The 11,685-nt window shown below is 44.4% G+C and overlaps 1 pseudogene; it reads left to right on the forward strand.

The window, feature by feature from the left end:
* Positions 1–7,947: 7,947 nt before the first annotated feature.
* LOC102772621 lies at positions 7,948–9,050 on the forward strand (annotated as a pseudogene).
* The last annotated feature ends 2,635 nt before the right edge of the window (positions 9,051–11,685 follow it).

The following is an 11,685-nucleotide window of genomic DNA, read 5'->3' on the forward strand; positions in this document are numbered from 1 at the left end:
GTCTCACAGGTTGCCTGAAATAATGCTTGTGAGCAAATGTGCGAGGTGTATCGTGGGCAGGGTGCGGGGCCAGCACACCGAGGGAGCATGGGATAATCCCTCCAGCCACCGCCTACTGAGCGCCCGCTGTGTGCAGGAACCTTAATGCAGCATTTTATCTTTCTGATCATCTTGACTGAAATCTGTCTCCCTTTAAAATGAACTAATTGAGCACCAGAGAGGCTAAGTAACTTGTCCAAGATCACACAGCTGGCAAATGGCCAAGTCAAACTTCAAATTAATTTTGCCATCCATCCCCCCAGGGAATATTTGGTAACGTCACGGCTGGCAGGAGGGCAGGGCTACTGCCACATCATAGACAGAAGCCAGGGAGGCTGCTGAGCGCCCTACAGTGCCCAGGAGGCCTCCACAGCAAAGACTTCCTGGCCCAAGATGTCAGCAGCGCTGTGGTGAGGGACTCTGCTCCAATGAGTATTGGAGAGTCTAGCATGAGGATGATGGTGGCTACGTTAGTAGATTCCTAAGCTGTGCGGCTTGACTCCACTTACGGTGTGACACAGAGCAGGTAGGTAACACCCCGGTGCTTCGAGTTCCTCGCCTCTCAGACGGGGTGAACCCCAGATTACCGGAAAGGGGAAATCAGTTACTACGCATGGAGTACTTAGGAGAGTGCCTGGCATTTGGCACACGTACCATCGACGTTTGCCAGGGATGTATTAAGAGCCGTGTGCATTGCGACCCCTGCTCCAGCCTGTGTCGTGTCATTCTCCCAACCCCAACCCCGCTCACACGCTGGCCAGGATGGTTATGGATTCTGAAGCCAGAAGCTCGGCTGCCCGGTCGGTGCCCTGACTGCTAATCTGATGCTCAAGTAATGGAACGAGACGTGGTCAAGTTCACGTGAGCAGCTTTTTCTCATTTAATTCTTCAAATAACCTCAGGAAATTGGCACTGCTAGCTCTTGGATGAAACTCGGGAAGGTTCATTCACTTGCCCAACATCCCAGCAACAAGTGGAGAGTCAGGATTTGAACCTGCCCATTGTTACAGTGCTGCGACCTCTCAGCGCCTGCGCTGATGGCCTGAGAGGCCAGCCCCGCCCTCCGTCCTTCCGCAGACGCAAATCAAATGCCCGCTGCCCCTTACAAGTGCGGTCAGATGTAAAAGGGCCTCCACTTTGCCGGCTGCTGAAACCCAAACATATTTAAAGATCCTAGCCCTGGGGAGGTCCAGGACATGTTTCAGGATGGAGATCCCCGGCGATGCCTTAGAAAATCCATGCACGAAGCGGGACCTCATGGCTTTGACTGCGTGCCAATGGTCACTGAGCAACGCTTGAGCCTCGTCGTGTCTAGTCTGACCTTGCCCACTTACGGGATGTATGGAGCAGGGTGGACGGCTGGGTATGTATCCGCAAAATGCCATGTGGGCACCTGCAGAGCGTTCAATTGTGTCGGGCACAACACACAAATGCGAGAGAAAAGGTCTTTCCATAGGGCTATTGTACTCTCCGTTCCATTGAGTCAGTAACTTCCTCGCATTAGAAACTAATTTTCCCCACTCTGCTCTCTGCACTGACCTTTACCTGAAGCTCCTCTTGGCTGCTCTTGGGAGACCGCGGGTGATCCTCACTTGTCCCCATCATCTTCCCTGGGAGCCCCTAAGTCCTCCTGGACCCCCTGGAACTGTGCGATGAAGGAAGCACCACTCTCAAAGGAAGAATTGCGGGTGTGCGTGTGGCTGGGCAGGTGGCTCTGTGGAGGCAGCAAAATACTCCCCATTCATGAAACAAAAACCGATCATATCAACGTCGACAGCTCATTTCAGAATGAAACTGGCTTAGTGCTTTTTGATGTAGATAATGTGTGATGTGCTGTTATTCCTTACCTACTAGTCGGTATCACTTTTGGTGCCATTTGTTAAGCCTCCTGATGTACCGTGAACTAGTAAAGAATGCCCGTGCCTTGCCCCTCTGGCCCTCACAAGCAATCCTAGGACACAGAACCCACTGTTGGCCCCGTTTAGGGCTAAGGAAACTGAGTCTTGAAGAGGATGAGTGGTTTCCCTCAGCCAGTGTGTGGCAGAACCAGTACTGCAACCTGGGTCTATGGTAGTTCCAGTCCCTGCTCCACACTATGGCATAGTCTGTGGTTCTCTCCACCACAGAGGGTGAAACAAGGAGGAAACCAACGTGATTAGTATTGAGGTGACTGTTCTGTCCACCGGGCTTTCGGAGAGTGACATATGGTGAGGTAGATCGCCAATGTGTTCAGTCCATTAAACTGCAAAACTGTTTATAAACCTCACAACAACTCTGCGAGGTAGACACTTTATCCCCTTTTGGCAGCTGCAAAAACGAGGCTCAGGGGGTTAAGGGGTGTGCCTTCAAACCCGTAACTAGTAAATGAGGGAACTAAGACTCGGACCCGGGTCTTCTGGACCAATCCCGGCCGTCTCCACCGTTCCGGAGAACAGGAAGCCGGGCTCAGGCTTGGCAAGCGGTGTGGCCTCACAAATTATTTAACCTCTCCGAGGCTCAGTTCCCTCAGTCAAAAGTAAGACATAATTTAACCAGGATGTTCAGGAAGAATGATTTAATATATGTATATGCTATGAAATGATTACCATATAAGGCTAGTTAACCCATCTATCGCCTAAAAAGTTGTAATTTCTTGTGGTGAGAACTTTTTAAGATCTACTCTCTTAGCTGATTTCAAATACAGAGGTGGGAAAAGTAGGTTACTGTGCCACTGTGACATTCTTTTGAGTTAATAGAGCTTTTGGAGTCATCAGAGCATGCCTGTCTTCTTCCTTACAAGCAACTATAAGCCTACTTTCGCCCACCCCTGCATACAAAGCAGTATTGTCAACCATAGTCGCCATCTGTATATTACACCACCAGGACGGGTTCATCTTACAACTGGAAGTCTGTACGCCCTGACTAGCTGCCTCTGTTTCCCCTCTGCCCCCTGGGCCCCGGCAACCACCAATGTGCTCTGCTTCTGAGTTTAGATTCCTAGTTTCCACACGTGAGTGAGACCGTGCAGTTTGTCTCTCCCTACCCGACTTGCTTTATTTAGCATAACGCCCGCAAAGTTCATCCACGTTGCCATAAGTGCAGTATTTCCTTCTTTATGGTTGAATAGCATTCCATTGCACATGCATGCCACCTTTCCTTTACCCACTCATCCGCTGGTGGACACTCAGGTGGTTTCCAGGTCTTGACTATTGTAAACAATGCTGCAGGGCTGCAGCTATGTCTTTGAGACAGTGATTTTATTTCCTGTGGATAATTACCCAGAAGTGGGTTTTGCTGGACCATAAAGTAGTTCCATTTTTAATTTTCTGAAGAACCTCCACACTGTTTTCCATAGTGGTTGCGCCACTTCCCAATCCCACCAGCAGCTTCCTTTCTCCACCTCCTCCCAGCACCTCTTGTCTCTGACAACAGCCATTCCACCGTGGCGGGGAGGGGGGGGGGGGCGGCGAGGCACATCTCACTGTGGGTTTGATTTGCGTTTCCCAGATAATGACACACCTTTTCATGTGTCTGTTTTTTAGGCTGTCTTTTCCCTTTTTTGTGTGATTGTTTCTTTTTCTGTGCTTCTTAGGAGCTTTTTAGTTTGATGAAGTCATCTTGCTGATTTTTGCCTTTGTTACTTGTGTTTTTCGGTGTCATATCCATAACATTATTAGCATGACCAATATTAATTATGTTTTCCTTCTGTTTGATTCTAGAAGTTCTATGGGTTCAGGTCTTACATTTAAATATTTAATCCATTTCGAGTTGATTTTTATGAGTGGTGTGGCATAGGGGTCCCACTTTATTCTTTTGCATGTGAATAACCAGTTTTCTGAACACTATTTATAGAAGAGACTGCTTTTCTCCGTTGAGTATTCTTGGCTCTCTTGTCAAATATTAATTGACTGTATATTCATAGGTCTATTTTAGGCTTCCTATTCTGTTCCATTGGTCTATATGTCAGTGTATTTGCCAGTACCACACTGTTTTGGTTACTATAGTTTTGTAACATAGTTTGAAATCAGGAACTGTGTCCTCTTCAGCCTTGTTCTTCTTTCTTGCTATTGCTTTGGCTACACAGGGTTTTTGTGGTTTCATACAAATTTTAGGAAATTTTTTTCTATTTCTATAAAATATGCTATTAAATCTTGACAGGGATTGCATTGAATCTATAGATAGATACCTTTGGGTAATAGGAATATTTTGATTATGTTAATTCTTCCAATCTACAAACATGACGTGTCTTTTCATTTATTTGTGTCGACTTCAATTTCTTTTATTAATGTCTCATAGTTGTCAGTGTACAGATCTCTCACTTCCTTGGTTAAATGTATTCAATGCTATTGTAAATGGGTTTTTTTTTATTCCTTTTATATATATTTTATTGTTAGTGTATAAAAATGCAACTTATTATTGCATATTGATTTTGTATCTGAAACTTTACTGAATTCATTTATTAGTTCCAGGAGATTTTTGGTGGAGTCTACGACTTCCTACTTATAAGTTCATGTCATTTGCAAACAGATAATTTACTCTTGTGATTTGCATGACTTTATATCTTTTTCTCGCCTAATCTCTCCAGTTAGGACTTCCATTGTTTTGTGGACTAGAAGTGGCCACAGCAGGCACTCTTATCTTGCTCCTTATAGTGGAGGAAAAACTATCAACCGTTTGCCATTCACTATAACATTAGGTGCAGGCTGGTTGTAAGCCTTTATGATATTGAGGTACGTTTCTTCTATACCCAATTAGTTAAGTGTATTTATCATGAATGGCTGTTGAATTTTGTCAAATTTTTTAGCATCAGTTGAAATTAGCATATGATTTAAATTCTTTATCCTATTAATATGATGTATCACATTGATTTGCATATGTTGTATATCCTTTCATCCTAGTAATAAATACCATTTGTCATGGTTTATGATCTTTTAATTTGCTGTTGAAATAGGTTTTATTGTATTTGGTTGAAATTTTGCATCTGTGTTTATCAGGAATAGCGGCATGCAGTTTTCTTTTCTTGTCGTGTCCTTAGCTGGCTTTGGTAGCAGGGCGACGCTGGCCTCATAAAATGAGTTTAGGGTGTTCCCTGGTATTCAATTTCTTTGTGTTTAAGAAAGTCTTGTGTTAATACTTTAAATGCTTGGTAGAATTCACCAGTGAATTTATTGAGTTGTTTTTGATTACTGACTCCATCTCCTTATACATTATTGATCTGTTTGGAATTTCTGTTTCTTCCTGATTAAGTCTTGGTGTATTGTATGTTTCTAGAAATTTATCCATTTCTTCTAGGTTTTCCAATTCATTAGCATATGATTGTTCATAGCAGTCTTGCCACTCCTTGCATTTCTGTGGTATCAGTTGTACTATCTGCTCTTTCATTGACAATTTTATTTATTGGGTCCTGTCTCACCAACTCGGAGTTGTGTCCATCTTTTCTATTGCGTTCCTATTCTCTGGTCTACGTATTTCTGCTCTCGCCTTCACTAGTTCCTTCCTCCTGCTAACCTGGGGCTGAGTGTGCTCTGTTTCTAGCTCCTTGAGATGTGAGGTGGCCTGGCCACAGGTTGGGATCCACAATTGCTCCTGGTTTGGTGGGGTCTCAGGCTGCGCTCCCCAACCTGGTGGTGCCCAGGGCTGTGGGCAAAGGTTGGTGATCAGGTGAGACCTCACACTGTGCTGTGCCATCAGGCAGGGCGTGGTCTATGCCTGGAAGGTGGGCAGGGCCGCAGGCTGTACTTCTGTGATCAGGTCGGCTGCTAGCTGTTGTCCTCAGGGTTCTGGTGGGCTCTCCGGTCTGCAGGAGCCTCCAGCTGTATTCTCTGGACTGTATTGCTACTTAGGCTACTTCACCAGGATTGGGCTCCCTGATTGGACAAAGCTACAGGCAGTGTTCAGCAGTCAGGCAGAGTTACAGGCTGGGCTCCACTGTGGGGCGGGGCTGTGGGCTGGGTTCAGAGGATCTCTGCTTGTGCAGGACCAGAGGTTATATGTACTTAGTTGAGCAGGGCTTCTGGCTTGGCTCCCTGCCCAGCACAGCTGTAAATGGGCTCCATGGCTACCCGGGTTCTCTGGCCAGGCCTCCTGGTCAGCAGGCACTAGAGCAGTGGTTCCCAACCTTGTTTTGGCCATGCCCCACCTAAGCATCTCTAAAATCCTGATCCCCCCATGACATATAATTCCTATGATTCAAAAAGTGAGCTCCTATTCACGCGGAGGAAGCCTAACAGGCCATTAATTTGGTCTGAACAAGCTTCCAAAGAACATGGCACCCATGAAAGAAAAAAATAAAAGAACGAAAGGACAGTTGAAGTCCTGAGGAAGAAATCACTAAGAAATTGTTAAAAAAAATAATAATAATAATATGAAGTGACATTAAAAAATAGCAAATACAGTTTCAAAACAGAGAACTGAAATGCATAAATGTGACACAATATATATTTATATACTGTATATGAGGCCCCTAGAACCATAAGGGATGCAAAAAATCATTGTTAATAACTCATTCTCTAATTTCCCCCCTTAAAAATAAAATTGTCCCCCTGTGGGGCATGTGTCCCATGTTGGGAAGCACTGCACTAGAGCCTAGAGCAGTGATGGCAAACCTTTTGAGCTCAGTGTGTGAGCATTTTGAAAAACCCTAACTTAACTCTGGTGCCGTGTCACATATAGAAATTTTTTGATATTTGCAACCATAGTAAAAACAAATATTTATATTTTTGATATTTATTTTATATATTTAAATGCCATTTAACAAAGAAAAATCAACCAAAAAAATGAGTTCGCGTGTCACCTCTGACACGCGTGTCCTAGGTTCGCCATCACTGGCCTAGACTCAACCCTTGAGCGAGACTGTAAACTTTCTATCTTGTCTGGGGGGGCCATACAGTGGGCTCCATGGCCAGTACAGCTCATTGGCTGGAAACCCAAATCAGGCAGAACTGCCAACTGCGCTCCTGGGCCAGAGGGGGTCACCAGCTGAGCTCTGCAGATGTGCAGAGGCCTGGCTGGGTCCCTGCTGGGCCCCACTGCATGCAGGAGCCTGGTGCGCCCGGAGCTGAGCACTGGTGGCTGTCAGCCCTGTGCCCCCTCTGCCTCTACCTGAGCCCCATGGCCAGGCTCTGCAGATTTCCCAGACATCCCCAGGAGGCGAAACCCAAGTGGGCCTCCTAGGATCATCCTACACACTGGGTGCTGTCCACTTTGGGCTCCCTCCTCCCCCTGGAAAAACCACAGTATGCCTGGGAGGAAGGCAGTGTGGTCACTAGCCGCTTCTCTTAACCTTCCCTGTGATCTAGGGGGTGCTTCAGCCTCACTCCCAGCCCCAGGACTTTCACAGGGGTGTCTTGTCTATGGACAGCTGCCAGGCTGTCTTCCCGTGAGGGAACAAGTTGGGAACAACCCATGTTGCCATCTTAATGGCGTCACAGGTTGTATTTAAATACATTATTTCAGACTTTTGAAAGCCTCCAGCACTCACCCCCACTGCCTGTGGCACTTTCACCATCGTCCTCGTCCAGGGCTCCCACCAGGTTCTTGATCTCCTCGGCGATGCTGACTCAGCTCTTTCAGTCTCACATGGCAACAAAATCTTGTATGTCCTCCCAAGTATCTGGTGATGAACAGAGAAAAAAAGAAAATATTCCTTTTTTAACTGTCTGGCCATGTTGGTTTTGAGAGTTTGCCTCATGAGCTAGTCAACAGATCCATTCAGCAAGGCTTTTGTTTTAATATTCTCTGTGTTACTGCCAACCAATCGTTGACTACATAGATGCTTAGTTTAAGGCCTATCTGCAAGAAGAACTGAAGATTAAGCATTCTCTCTTTAACTACCATGATTCTCGTGTCCATGCATGCCTCTACTTCATCTCTCCAACATGTCTCCTCTACTTCATGTCTCCACTCTCTGAAGACACTGAACCTCTAGCCATGAAGAGCCTTGACAGCAAGGTGAACATTATACCAGTGATTGCCAAAGCAGATGCAATTTCTAAAACTGAATTACAGAAGTTTAAGACCAAGCTCATGAGTGAATTGGTCAGCAATGGCGTCCAGATATACCAGTTCCCGACAGATGATGAAACTGTTGCTAAAATCAATGCTTCGATGAATGGACATTTGCCATTTGCTGTTGTAGGAAGTATGGTGTCTCCTCTACTTCATGTCTCCACTCTCTGAAGACACTGAACCTCTAGCCATGAAGAGCCTTGACAGCAAGGTGAACATTATACCAGTGATTGCCAAAGCAGATGCAATTTCTAAAACTGAATTACAGAAGTTTAAGATCAAGCTCATGAGTGAATTGGTCAGCAATGGCGTCCAGATATACCAGTTCCCGACAGATGATGAAACTGTTGCTAAAATCAATGCTTCGATGAATGGACATTTGCCATTTGCTGTTGTAGGAAGTATGGATGAGGTAAAAGTGGGGAATAAGCTGGTCAAAGCTCGCCAGTACCCTTGGGGTGCTGTACAAGTGGAAAATGAAAACCACAGTGACTTTGTAAAGCTTCGGGAAATGCTCATTTGTACAAACATGGAGGATCGGAGAGAACAGACCCATACGAGGCCCTGTGAACTGTACGGGCGTTGCAAACAGGAGGAAATGGGCTTTCCTGGTGTGGGCCCAGAGAATCCGCCTCCCAGTCTACAAGAGACATATGAGGCCAAAAGACACGACTTTTATGGGGAACGTCAGAAGAAGGAAGAGAAATGAAGCAGGTGTTTGTGCAGCGGGTGAAGAAGAAGCCATACTAAAAGAAGCTGAAAGAGAGCCGCAGGCCAAATACGAGCACCTCAAAAGAGTTCACCAAGAGGAGAATGAAGCTTGAGGAAAAGAGAAGACTTTTGAAACAATAAATAATCTCTTTCTCTAAAAAGAAAGCTACCTCAGAGATATACCGGAACCAGACCTTTATGGGCAGCAACCTGAAGAAGGACAAGGACCGTAAGAACTCCAATTTTATGTAAAACAAAGGTTCCGGATCACAGAAGGTCATCACAAGCAAAAGTTATTAAAAAGTTAGAAATATGCTGTGATTTTCCTGCTCATTTTATTTGCTGTATCAGTTATTTTATATCTGGCAAATGGCCACAGTTACTGTCTTTTATGGAAAAATACTTTCAAGTATAACGTCAATACGTAAGCCAGAGTGGGTGATAGAACTTATGTGTCCACTGCTGTGAAGTCTTCAGCTGCTGGTTTGTGATGGATGGAGAGCTTTGCCGCTACTGCCGACTGACTGTCACTTCGCAGAGCGCCACCACAGAGCCGTGCCGCTGCCTTTGACAGCAGAGTTCGCCCACATCAAGCTGATTGCATTTACGTTCTAAAATGCAGCTTTTGTTTTGTGCACACTAAAGGTAAAATTTTGAGAATATGTTTTAAAATGTATTATGTACCTAAAACTCTAACCTCTTAATAGTTCTATAGAACTTTCTAATTTTTGATATAATTATCCAGTTAGTAACATGATCCTAAGCTTTTATATAAAATTTTATGTAACATGGTGGTCTTCCATGCTTCAGTACACTTTCTTGTGGCTGATGTATTATGATGAAAAAAAAGTTTAAAAGTAAAAGCACCCACGTATACTGTATAAACCCTTTTTCTAGTGATAAGTACTTTTGAATCTGGGTGTTAGCACAGTATTTTTATTAGGATGTATTACATATTTGTTGCTTAAAACTGTCTTCCAAGGGAAAAATAAGATTGAATTACCTTACTAAAAATATTTCTAAGAAAATGGCTACAAGCATCTGAATATTAAAGATATGAACATTTAGATAATTTATATCAGTGCCTTCGTAGTAGTCTCAGAACAATTAACTTTTTCTTAACAGTCATAGGTATATAATTTTTTATTTTTTGTACCTAAATATTCTAAATAAAACTGACATTTATTCTTGACAAATAAAATATGTCTGCATATTGACTAAAATGTGTTTAAATTACATTAATTTTTCTGTTTACAAACTGTTATCAAAGTTAGTTCATTTAACTGTATGTCTGAATTATTTTAAAACAGGTATATTACCAGTATTTTTTAGACAACAAAATGTTTCAGTTAGCCTATGTTAGATTCTGAACAATGCTTTTTTTACGAAGTTGTATAAGTTGCAAATAAAACTTTTCATTTTTTAGCAAAAAATAAATAAAATAAAATAAATAAATGCATCATTTCAGTAAACCTATGAGACAAAGTTCCCTTTCCCAGATAATGATAAGATGGTAAAGAATAACCACACTTGCTCTAATCACATAAGTAGTAGGTAAAGGGTTTAGGGAAGCAGCCCAGTCTTTTGTTTGTCTGTGTGTTTTTTTTCATCATTAATTTATAATCTTTATTTTTGATTTTGTAATATGCTTATCTTTAGGTGATTGAGCAAACTTTCATTTGACTATGAGAACTCATTCAAATTTGCTAAAGGAACTATGATGATAAAATTATACAGCCAGTTGGGAAGAATGCCCATGAGCTAACACAACTTTTTATAAAATGTTCAGGTTTCAATTCTAATGACCTAGAAGATAGGGCTAAAGCCTACTCGTAGTCACATCATTCCAGAATCATAGTTACTGCCAGAGACTGTTAATAGGGGGCCGGGGGGAGTAAACGGGAGATGCTCAATGCTGGTGAACAGACAGGTTTAATGATGCGTCGCTCTTCCCACAGATGGCTGCAGACTTGAAACTATAATCCAGGAACGTGCAACTATGCGACAGACCAGGTAGCCAACCTAAAATACACTGGCTTCTTAGCGCTTCCCTGTAAGCACTGCAGCCCTTCTCCTGTCCAAAACCTCACACAGAAACAGAACCAGAAGCCCAGCTTTGTGGCCAAAAGTCAAAAGCGAAGGGGAAGTAGGGATCCATGCTTACCTGGCGGAAGCAAGGCCCTTCACGGTGCTGCTCTGTTCTTCTGACTCTTGCTCTTTTGGTCCCTCTCCCTCGGCCCGTCCATGCTAGCTCTCGGCAGGTGTGCACAGAGCTTGAAACTCACTCGCTTCTTCGGAGCTCATCACCATGCTGATGTCCTTTTTCCCATCGGTAGCTCTTAACCGAGACTTGTCCGGCGGCTCAAAGCCCTCCACCGAACCTTTCCTTGCAATGGCTTTAGTTCGGCCATCATGGTTCTCCAGGGCGCTGAGCACGCTGGCCCATAGCTGGTGCTTCTGGAAGAGCCTGATCAGCTCCGGGAGGGACTGCGCGCTCCCTAGCAACAGCCTCCCAGCTCCACTCGCAACCCAGCCTTTTGCCTTCAAACAAAGAATAATCTCCATTGCACTGTGCCAGGCACAGGACACAAAATACGTACCTCTTCACGGGTTGATTTATTCCTCATCCACTGAGTGATCCGCCCGGTTTGAGAAGAAGTGGAGCTCAATTTTCTTCTCACTTAGGGGCCACCTTCCCAGTCAGAAAACGAAGTTTTCTGTGGGTGGTTGAAGAGACCTCTCCAAGAGGCAAGACTACCATTTACTAATTTAGCAGATATTTATCGATCACCTGCTGCGCGCTGAGAAACATGCTAAGTGCCGGAGAAATGGCAGGCGTGGCCCCTGTCCTCTGCCTGCAAGGTGTTGGGGAGGCACCACATGCACTGCGGCCTGGCACACGCCGTGATGCAGGTGCTGAGAGAAGTCAGCAAACTCAGCCCAGAGGCC

Source organism: Myotis davidii, unplaced genomic scaffold (genome assembly GCF_000327345.1).
Source record: "Myotis davidii unplaced genomic scaffold, ASM32734v1 scaffold150, whole genome shotgun sequence".
Taxonomy (NCBI): Eukaryota; Metazoa; Chordata; class Mammalia; order Chiroptera; family Vespertilionidae; genus Myotis; species Myotis davidii.